At 36.9% G+C, this 8,690-nt stretch overlaps 1 pseudogene; it reads left to right on the top strand.

The window, feature by feature from the left end:
• Positions 1-1,359: 1,359 nt before the first annotated feature.
• Positions 1,360-8,267, top strand: LOC117011690 (EF-hand calcium-binding domain-containing protein 7-like; annotated as a pseudogene).
• The last annotated feature ends 423 nt before the right edge of the window (positions 8,268-8,690 follow it).

Raw genomic sequence — 8,690 nt, 5'->3', positions numbered from 1 at the left:
GAGATTGTTGAGCAAGGTGAGATCAGTCATAAGAAGACAGAATTATTTCTTGCCTGACCGTAGTGTGTAAATTTTGACCCTACACTTACGTAATCTACAATGCCACAATGGTAGGATATTTTCATTGCATCATTAAATTTTAAAGGTATTTTTAGGAGATATAAAAAATATTACTTTATACAGTTTATGTATGAAATCCAAAGATACTGTAGACCCTGCCCCTCAAACAAAAAAGACAAAAAGTAGGTCCTTTGGAGTTTAAATTTGCGAATGATTCCACAAATAGAACAAAGGAAACCGGCTTTTTTTTCCAGCTACAACCATAACCTTTTGAAGTTAATGTCACAGAACACAAACATGTCCTTCACAAAATGTGCCTTACAGCCACTGTCAGAAGTGAAATTATAGCTTAGGAGACTATTAATCTGATCACGTCTTCTAGTCCCCACAGCTTCCAGTATCCAACAGTTACGTGGCTCTTCTCTGAACTTTCGGTAAAATTTCCTTAGTTGAAGCCAACATCTCAAATTCTATAATGAATCTACAATTTCCAAGTATTACCTCAGGGTTTCTATATTCAGCCTTTTTATTAGTGTATATCAGTATCAATTGGTGGATTGCAAAATATCCTGGCATAGAATTCCAAAGCCTGCCACCAAAGTCTGGTTCTGCCACTGCTAGCTTTGTGATTTTAGATAAATGACAACCTTCATGTCCCTCAACTTCCTCGTCTGTAAAACTGAGGAGATAATTTATTACTAAAATGGATCTCATAAGACAGGATTATCAAAACACACAGACCGATTCATGTAATATTAGCTATTTTGTAAGAATATAAATTTCTACCCTAAATTCTCTGTGGGAGAGAACTAAACAGTCTCGCAAAGCCACACAGGACTAGAGGAGTTCCAAGTGGTATTATTTATCTCTAAGATAAATGGCTTTTAATTTAAACAAAACTATGAATTGCTGTTTGGGGTGTGAAGAGGAAAGGTAAAAATGAGCAATAAAATAAAATCAAATAAGTAAAATCGTGTGACACACTACAATAAGGAGAATTTGGAGTTTCTTCCAACAGCTTGAAAGAGAGATGTGAGGCGATTGGAGGGCAGGAGAAGAAAAAAGGGGAGCCCAGCAGGACGGCCAGAAACTGAGGCTCCGCCTAGTGAGATGCTCGGGGAAAATGGCCGAGGGACTTCATTAAGCAGGCATCTATTATTCAATTTTAACTTACTTGTCGCCTAATGCCCTGTGTCATACGTCACCCACCTTAGCCTTGAATTGTATTAAAAACCACTCCAGAGTCTAGTGTGTGTGTGATCTTTTGGATGCCAAAAGACTCTGTCTGGATGATGGTCAATGCTGGATGGTGCCAAGGAGGAAATGCCCACAACAGGTAAGACCTCGGGAAAAGAAAAAGCATGGCCGGAGGCGAGAAAGAAAACGTAACACTTTCAAAACTCCCAGGACTCTTGCAAGAGACCCTGGGTTTCTGCTTTTTGTAGGATACGAATGGAGTCATTTTATAAATCAAAAAAGTCGAGAACTATATGATTTTATGGATATGTGGGATATAAAACTGAAAGTAACAAAGGAATAAGACAAACAAACAAAGAAACAAAAACTCATAGACACAGATAATAGTTTAGTGGTTACCAGAGGGTAAGGAGGGAGGGGGGTGGTAGATGAGGGTAAACAGAGTCAAATATATGGTGATGGAAGAGAACTGACAGGGTGGTGAACACACAATGTGGTATATAGATGATGTATTACAGAATTGTACACCTGAAACCTATATAACTTTACTAACCACTGTCACCCCGATAAACTTTAATAATAATAATAAGGCATTCACCATTAAAAAAAACAAAAAAGACAGTGACTTGAAATATCCTGGAAGTTAACACCTGGATAGTGTTAACTTTCCTCAATATTACCACAAAATAGCACAGAAATATCTAAGAAAAGGTAGAAAAAAATAATACACCAACAACCAGATACTTTGCCAGCATTTCTAATCTATAGCCCTCCATGTTCATATGTAGAAAAACTGATTTTTATAGATGCTCAAATTTACATAACTATTGTATGTAAATAATTCCCCAAAATGGCTCCTTTCACTAAAAGTTGGAAGTTGTTGACTTCTAAGGCATGGGAACACCATCATAAAATTTAAAATTTTTCTATGGAAAGTGCTGAAGCCTAGAAAAATAAGACATATTAATTCATGTTCATTCTTTGTGTATTTGTCACTTTATTTTGCAGAGTAATCACTTGCTCAGTGGCAGTAACGAAGCTGTGCTTTAGGGACAATGGATTCATTTAATGCCTTTGGGAGGACAGGCAGCTGAGAAGGAGTTTTGATGATCATGCTTGGTGAGTCTTTGATTTATTTTTCAGACTGTTGCTATAGTAACTAAGGAAGATGAAGTGAGTTATAAAATCTCCAACGCGTCTTTGCAATGCGTTTCTTAAACTTCCTATTTATAATAATTTCTACCCAACCTTACCTTAGAAATCCCTTAGTGTTGAGATTTTAATGATTTTTGCTTCTACATATTTCTATGAACAAGTCATCCATAAGAGAGAAAACTGCTTACATGATCCAAAAAATTTAATATATTCGAAAGTTCCAAAAAAGGAAGAAGGAAGTCATTACCATATAGAAGAAGAAAAAGAATAAAAGGAAGTGGGGGTGGAAAGTGGGACAGTCTAGAATGTGCAGTTCTCTTTAGAGCCCAATATAGTGTAAACTGTCTATATTTTATGATCAAAAGTATCAGTACTCTTCATTCTTCTAAACTAAAAGCAAGATTAGATCAATTACAGACAGTAAAGATGCATCATTTCCCCTGCATGTCTAAGTGTTTTTGTAGAATTTTGAATATGCTGTAACTATTGCTATCCCAAGTTGATTCATTGGCTTTCAAAAATTCCACCTTAGTTTTTTTTCACATCCCTAGATAATAATATTTTAATAGGACTCAATATGTGTTAGTATTCATTCTAAGTGACTTAAATATATTAACTCATTTAATCCTGGTAACAATCCAGAAGAAATTCTATAAAACAGAATACCTACATACCAGGCTGGATCTCTAACTTGAACATAAATTGGAGCTGAGCCAGGCCAACCTCCCAGTAATACTGTAACATGTTTTACAGATGACGAATCTAAGGAAATGAGGGGCTATGTGATTTGCCAAAGTGTTTTAATCAAAGTAACACGGGCCACTATTTAAAAAAAAAAAACTAATTCCAAAAAGTATAAAGGCTCAAACAATAGAAGTTCATTTCTTGTTCACGTAAAGTCCAAAGCAAGTGTTTGGATTGTTTGGAACTCTCTTCCGAGAGCTGATACAAGGATCCAGACTCCTTCCATCTGGGGTCTCTGACTTCAATACATGGCTTTCAAGACTGTAATGCGTGTTACTTTCCAATTACTGCTATAACAATTTACCATGGATTTAGTGGCTTAAAACAACATACATGTATTACCTTACAGATCTGTAGATCAGGTATCAGACACGGGTCTCCCTCAGCTATGATCAAGGTGATGACAGGTCTGCATTCCTTTCTAGGCTCTAAGGGAGAATCTGTTTCTTTGCCCTTCACAGATTTTCAGAAACCACATTCTTTCCTTGGCTCATGGTCCCCTCACATCTTCAGAGCTAACAACATTAGGCCAAGTCCTTTACATGTTGCCATCTCTTGTTCTCTCTCTTCTGCCTCCCTCTGCTGCTTCTAAGGACCCAGTAATTACATTGGACCTACTAGGATAATCCAGCATAATGTCCCTATTTTAAGGACAGCTGATTAGCCACCTAATTCCATCTGCAACACTTGCCATGTAACCTAACATACTTACTCATAGGTTCTGGGGATTAGAACATGGACATGTTTGGCAGGGCCATTATTCTGCCTACCATTCAATGCTTGTCTTCATGAACTGGCATATGGGAAAAGAACCTGGAGAGTCAGAACATGAGACGTGTTCTGGAAGGGTGCATGTCACTCCTGCCATATAGTTTATTGGCTAGAACTCAGTTATGGGGCCACATTTATCTAGTTTACTTATATCCCCACAAAGAAGAGGAAATGGGTTGGGGGAACCCGTTTGATAGCCGGTCAGAAAGGGACAGAGACAAGGGTTTAATCCTAGCAGTCTAGTTTCAGAATTCCAACTTTCGATCACAGTCTTTACAAAATCCCACCTCTACTCTTTCGGCTCCTCTTCCAAATCTAGAATTGCCTCCTTAAATAAACATAATTGCCATCAAGTTAACTCCAAGAATCTTACTCATATCTTCCCAACTTCAAACTAAGAACAGTGTTTTCTCTTTTTTTCCCCTCAGCTTTGTTGAGGTATCATTGATTAATAAAAACTATACATACTTAGTATATAGTATTTAGTATGGTAACTTGGTTTAAAAAATGACCTCAGAAAGGAGTAGGCCAAATTGTTAAGTGTCCAATATATTTTGTCATTTCTCCAAAAAGATGCTTTAATACCTAAAAAAAATAAAAGAAAAATTTGCCAAATAAGATCCTTACCTCTTTTTGTATTTGGGATACCTTAAGAATATAATAAAGGCAATTATCCCCGCCTTTTAAAAATTCGCAAATGTGCACAAACCAAAGACTTTCACAGTTTCAGGGGCATCATGGCTCATTCTTACTCCCTGTTTTGAAGTCTATGCAAGCCTTGTCAAGAACCTCTTATTAATAGGAAATATCACCTGTTGGAAAGGAGAGCCCAGCAGATTACAAGGCCATGGTAAAGAGTGTAGATTCCTATCCAATTGCAATGGAGAACTTCATCTCCTCAGGGCTCAGACTCCTCTCTTCTCCGCTACCTCTCTCTTCAATTTCCCTTTTTACTTTTTTGAACCTGATCTCTGGTTCTGCTAGCCTATCCTAATTTTTCTCTTATTATATCCTGGGCTCTACTTTGCAAACTGAATTTAATGACAGCTCCCAGGCCCAGCATTTTAATTTGCAACATCTGCCACTGTCGACCTCCTTAACGTGTTTGGTAGTACAGGCTAACGCGCTCTTCTACATGAATTTCACTCAGGCCGTGCACATCACGGTATAATAAATGGCTTCCAGGTGAGGCAAGGGCCTTCTAAAGACAGTTACATCTAGAGGGAGAAAAACACACATATCCCTATGTTATAATAAAGATGAGATCTACTTGGAGGTACTATAAGGTAGTTGTTGGAAAACCAAAGTCTTCTCAAACTCCCCAGTAGAAAGTAAAATAATAATAATAATAATAATAATAATAATAATAATTGAAGCAAGATGAGTGATTTTTGCTCCTGTTTTATTAGGAGGAAAATACAGCATTTTAGAAGAAAGGTTGGAAATACACAAGAAGTAATATTGTTCAAGGCCACCAGGACCAGTAGCTGGTCAAATAATCAAAAAAATAAGTTCAAGTGGGTAATTGTAAAAATGATATGCCTTGAACATTTTATTTCAAAATAGAACATTTAAATGTACATTCATTTGCTGATCGGTTAACTGAAGACTAGGCCTTTTCCTGGGTGTGAGTCGGGTGGTTGGATTCTACTCCATCCATATACTTATGGTGCATCTGTTGCAGTTTCTTTAAAAACAGAGCTGAAACTTAACAGTATGTCTGAAGTTATATGAGTGCATAGTCTTCCCAATCTTTTACATCGGTCATGCCTAAAGCTAATTTGAAAGCCATTTGTCAGCAGCTCTCTAGCATATCTTTCTGAAGGAGTCAACTTAATTTTCCCAGAAACAATAACCCTCTTGCTTCTGACACTTAGATTAGGTAAATTTACATAATCTTAATTAAATGACATAATGTCTATTACAATTGTAGTTATATAATTATCCTACATTTCTACTATAGTTATAGCTGGTATAAACAGCTATAGTTTTAGAACAAATAGATCTGACTCTCAGCAAGCATACAACTCAACCAACAAAAGCAAGCATGTGAAAAAGGTACTCACAAACTTTGGGCATCAGGATACATTCTAGACAGGTGATGGAGAGTGTAAGTTAATCTAGAGAAGCCCTTAACAGGTATTTGTTCAAGAGAGCATCTGCTGTTAATATCAAATAAAAATACATTCACATCCCCAAAAGAATCTCTGGACTATCTCTAAATTATTTGTGAATCAAATAGAAAAGACTATCTGTCAGCAACCAAGACTACTGTCTGTCATCAAACATTTGGAGTCTACCTCCCAAGTCAAGAGTGACATAGCAGGGTAGTTAAAGAAATGATGAGGTCCACCTGGCTGCGTTGAGCAGATTCTGGAATCCGTGCAGAGAACTGGCTTCCCTTCCCCATTTGTGAGCTGGAATTAGCATGGCCATCAGCCCCGGATGCAGCTTTCTCCAGTCAGAAATCAATGCTTTCAGAGTCTTCGAACAAAGAAATTTCCACTAACTGAAGAGAAGGTATTTTATAGGCATGGTAGAGCTGCCTACTTAACTGTTTTCAAAAGCAGCTTAGAAAACATTAGTTCTAAAGATCAACTTTATTTAGCTCTTCAGCATGCAGGAAGAAATCCATCCCAAAAGACTGTTAATAAGTATTGGACTCCTCAAACTGCCAAACTGAATTTTGATGATTTTTGTATAATTTTCAGAAAGGAAAAACCAACTTAAAAAGCAGAACTGCTAAAATCATTTGAGCTATTGGATGTCAATGATGATGGCTATATTTTACACACTGACCTTTAGAAACGTCTAACAGAGAGGTGAGAAGATGACTCGAGAAAAAGTAAATGCCATAACAAATTTGGCTGATGTCAATGCTGATGGCAAATTTTTGTAAGTTTTGTAAGTTATATATGACAACCAATGAGGAATGTCTCAAAAGTACTCTAGAAAAACTGGAGGTTGCCAGTAAACTGGATCGTCAACAATTTGGAAGCCACATCAAAGAGTCCCCTGAAAGGGACCCATCACCAGTACCAAAACCATCGCCTAGAATCATAAGAAAAACTGATCAGGAAACATTCTCAAATAAAGGTGATACCAGGAGTTCTTTATTGGCAACAACCAGAAAGTTCAAAACGTCTGTGTCTTTCACAATTACCATTGTGATTGTGGAGCTACAATTACCGTTGTGGGGCTGATAGTAACCAAAAACTCAAAGTTAAATGAGCCACACTCAATAAAGGAATGGAAATGTGTACAATCAAAAGGTTGCTTTTTCTTAGAAGATGATGATGAAACCATTAGTCATCAATAGAGGATACAAATAGCTCAGAGATCCATGGTTTATCTAATACTTAACCTGAAGCCCTTAAACCTGAGTCAAGTGGAAGGAAAACCATCCCTGTGGTTATCAGTTAATACTGCTTTGTATATTCCTAAGGAAAATGAGAGCCAAGCAAATCTACAGCTCACATATTTTACTGAACTATGAAATAGAGGAGTTTCTGGGTGGACTGGGGAACTAGGACCTGGAATTTATTGATTAATTCCTTCCACAACTGCCTGTAGGCTGAGGAAAGAAAGAAAACCAATAACAGAAGAAACCCAGCTAGTGTATCAAGATGAAACAGGGGAATCATCTCTTACAAAGGAATGTAGGTCACCTGTATCAGATATATTTGATGTAATTTACTGAGATGGAAACGGTCTTCTTAGCTTTGAAGAATATATTTTTTTTGAATTGAGAAAAAGTGGTGAGGAATGTGATGAAGATGCTTGGGCTGTCTGCAGAGAGAATTTTGATACAAAGAAGAATGAACTAACAAGACAGGGCTTTATGGATCTGAACCTAATGGAAGCCACTGATCAAGAAGGAGATCCTCGTGACCTTTGGATCACTCTGCACTCGATGAGCTACAACAAAGCTCTGGAACTGACAGAGGCATGGACATTTGTCATCGATATCTAAGCAGACAAATGCAAGCCAAGACCTAAAGCTGTCCAGATGGAGGCAGGCAGTGGGCAACTTGAGAAGGCCATTCGTACACCTGTCCTTCACAAAGGTGATGCCAAAGTAATGGGTGGCTATGACAATATCACTGTACATACCTCTAAGTGTGACACCTGGGTAACTTCAGTTGTTGAAAACAAGACAGATAATAAAGTGATTATTCATATCAACAATGAGCTAAGTAGAAACTGCGTAAGTAACAGAGGATTCAACATATTTGCCGTATTAGTGGCACCAAAGTCTACAATGGTTTTTTCCACATGTAATACCTCTGAATGAACGACAAGAATGGATATGTTACTGTGTGCATTCCCTTATATCTTAAATATTGTTTCTAGGAAATATTTTTCCTGGGGACTGTCAAACTAAGATGAATTATTTCAGATTTAGTCTGTTATTTGTTGATCAACTAAATGTTAATCAATTTAACTGAAGTACATAAATAATTTGTATGCATTTATGTTTCGTGCTATATTATATACTTTAGTATTAAATATGAATCGTTTTTTTAATGTGCGGCCTTATTTAGTGGGAAATCTGCATACATTTTATTTATGAATAACAAATCAAAATAAAATTACGGGTAAGTTTTTAAAAAGTAATACTCAATGAATTCTACAAAAGCCTAGACACTTTTTTTTTTAAGTAAACATCAGTTTTTTAACATTCCACATAAACAAAAAGCTCTTTAAGGTCCTTTTTTTTTTCCCCCCAGAATAAAGGGGTCTTGACACCAATAAGTGAGAAA

Source organism: Rhinolophus ferrumequinum, chromosome 19 (genome assembly GCF_004115265.2).
Source record: "Rhinolophus ferrumequinum isolate MPI-CBG mRhiFer1 chromosome 19, mRhiFer1_v1.p, whole genome shotgun sequence".
Lineage (NCBI taxonomy): Eukaryota > Metazoa > Chordata > Mammalia > Chiroptera > Rhinolophidae > Rhinolophus > Rhinolophus ferrumequinum.
This window is presented reverse-complemented; position numbering and strand designations above follow the sequence as displayed.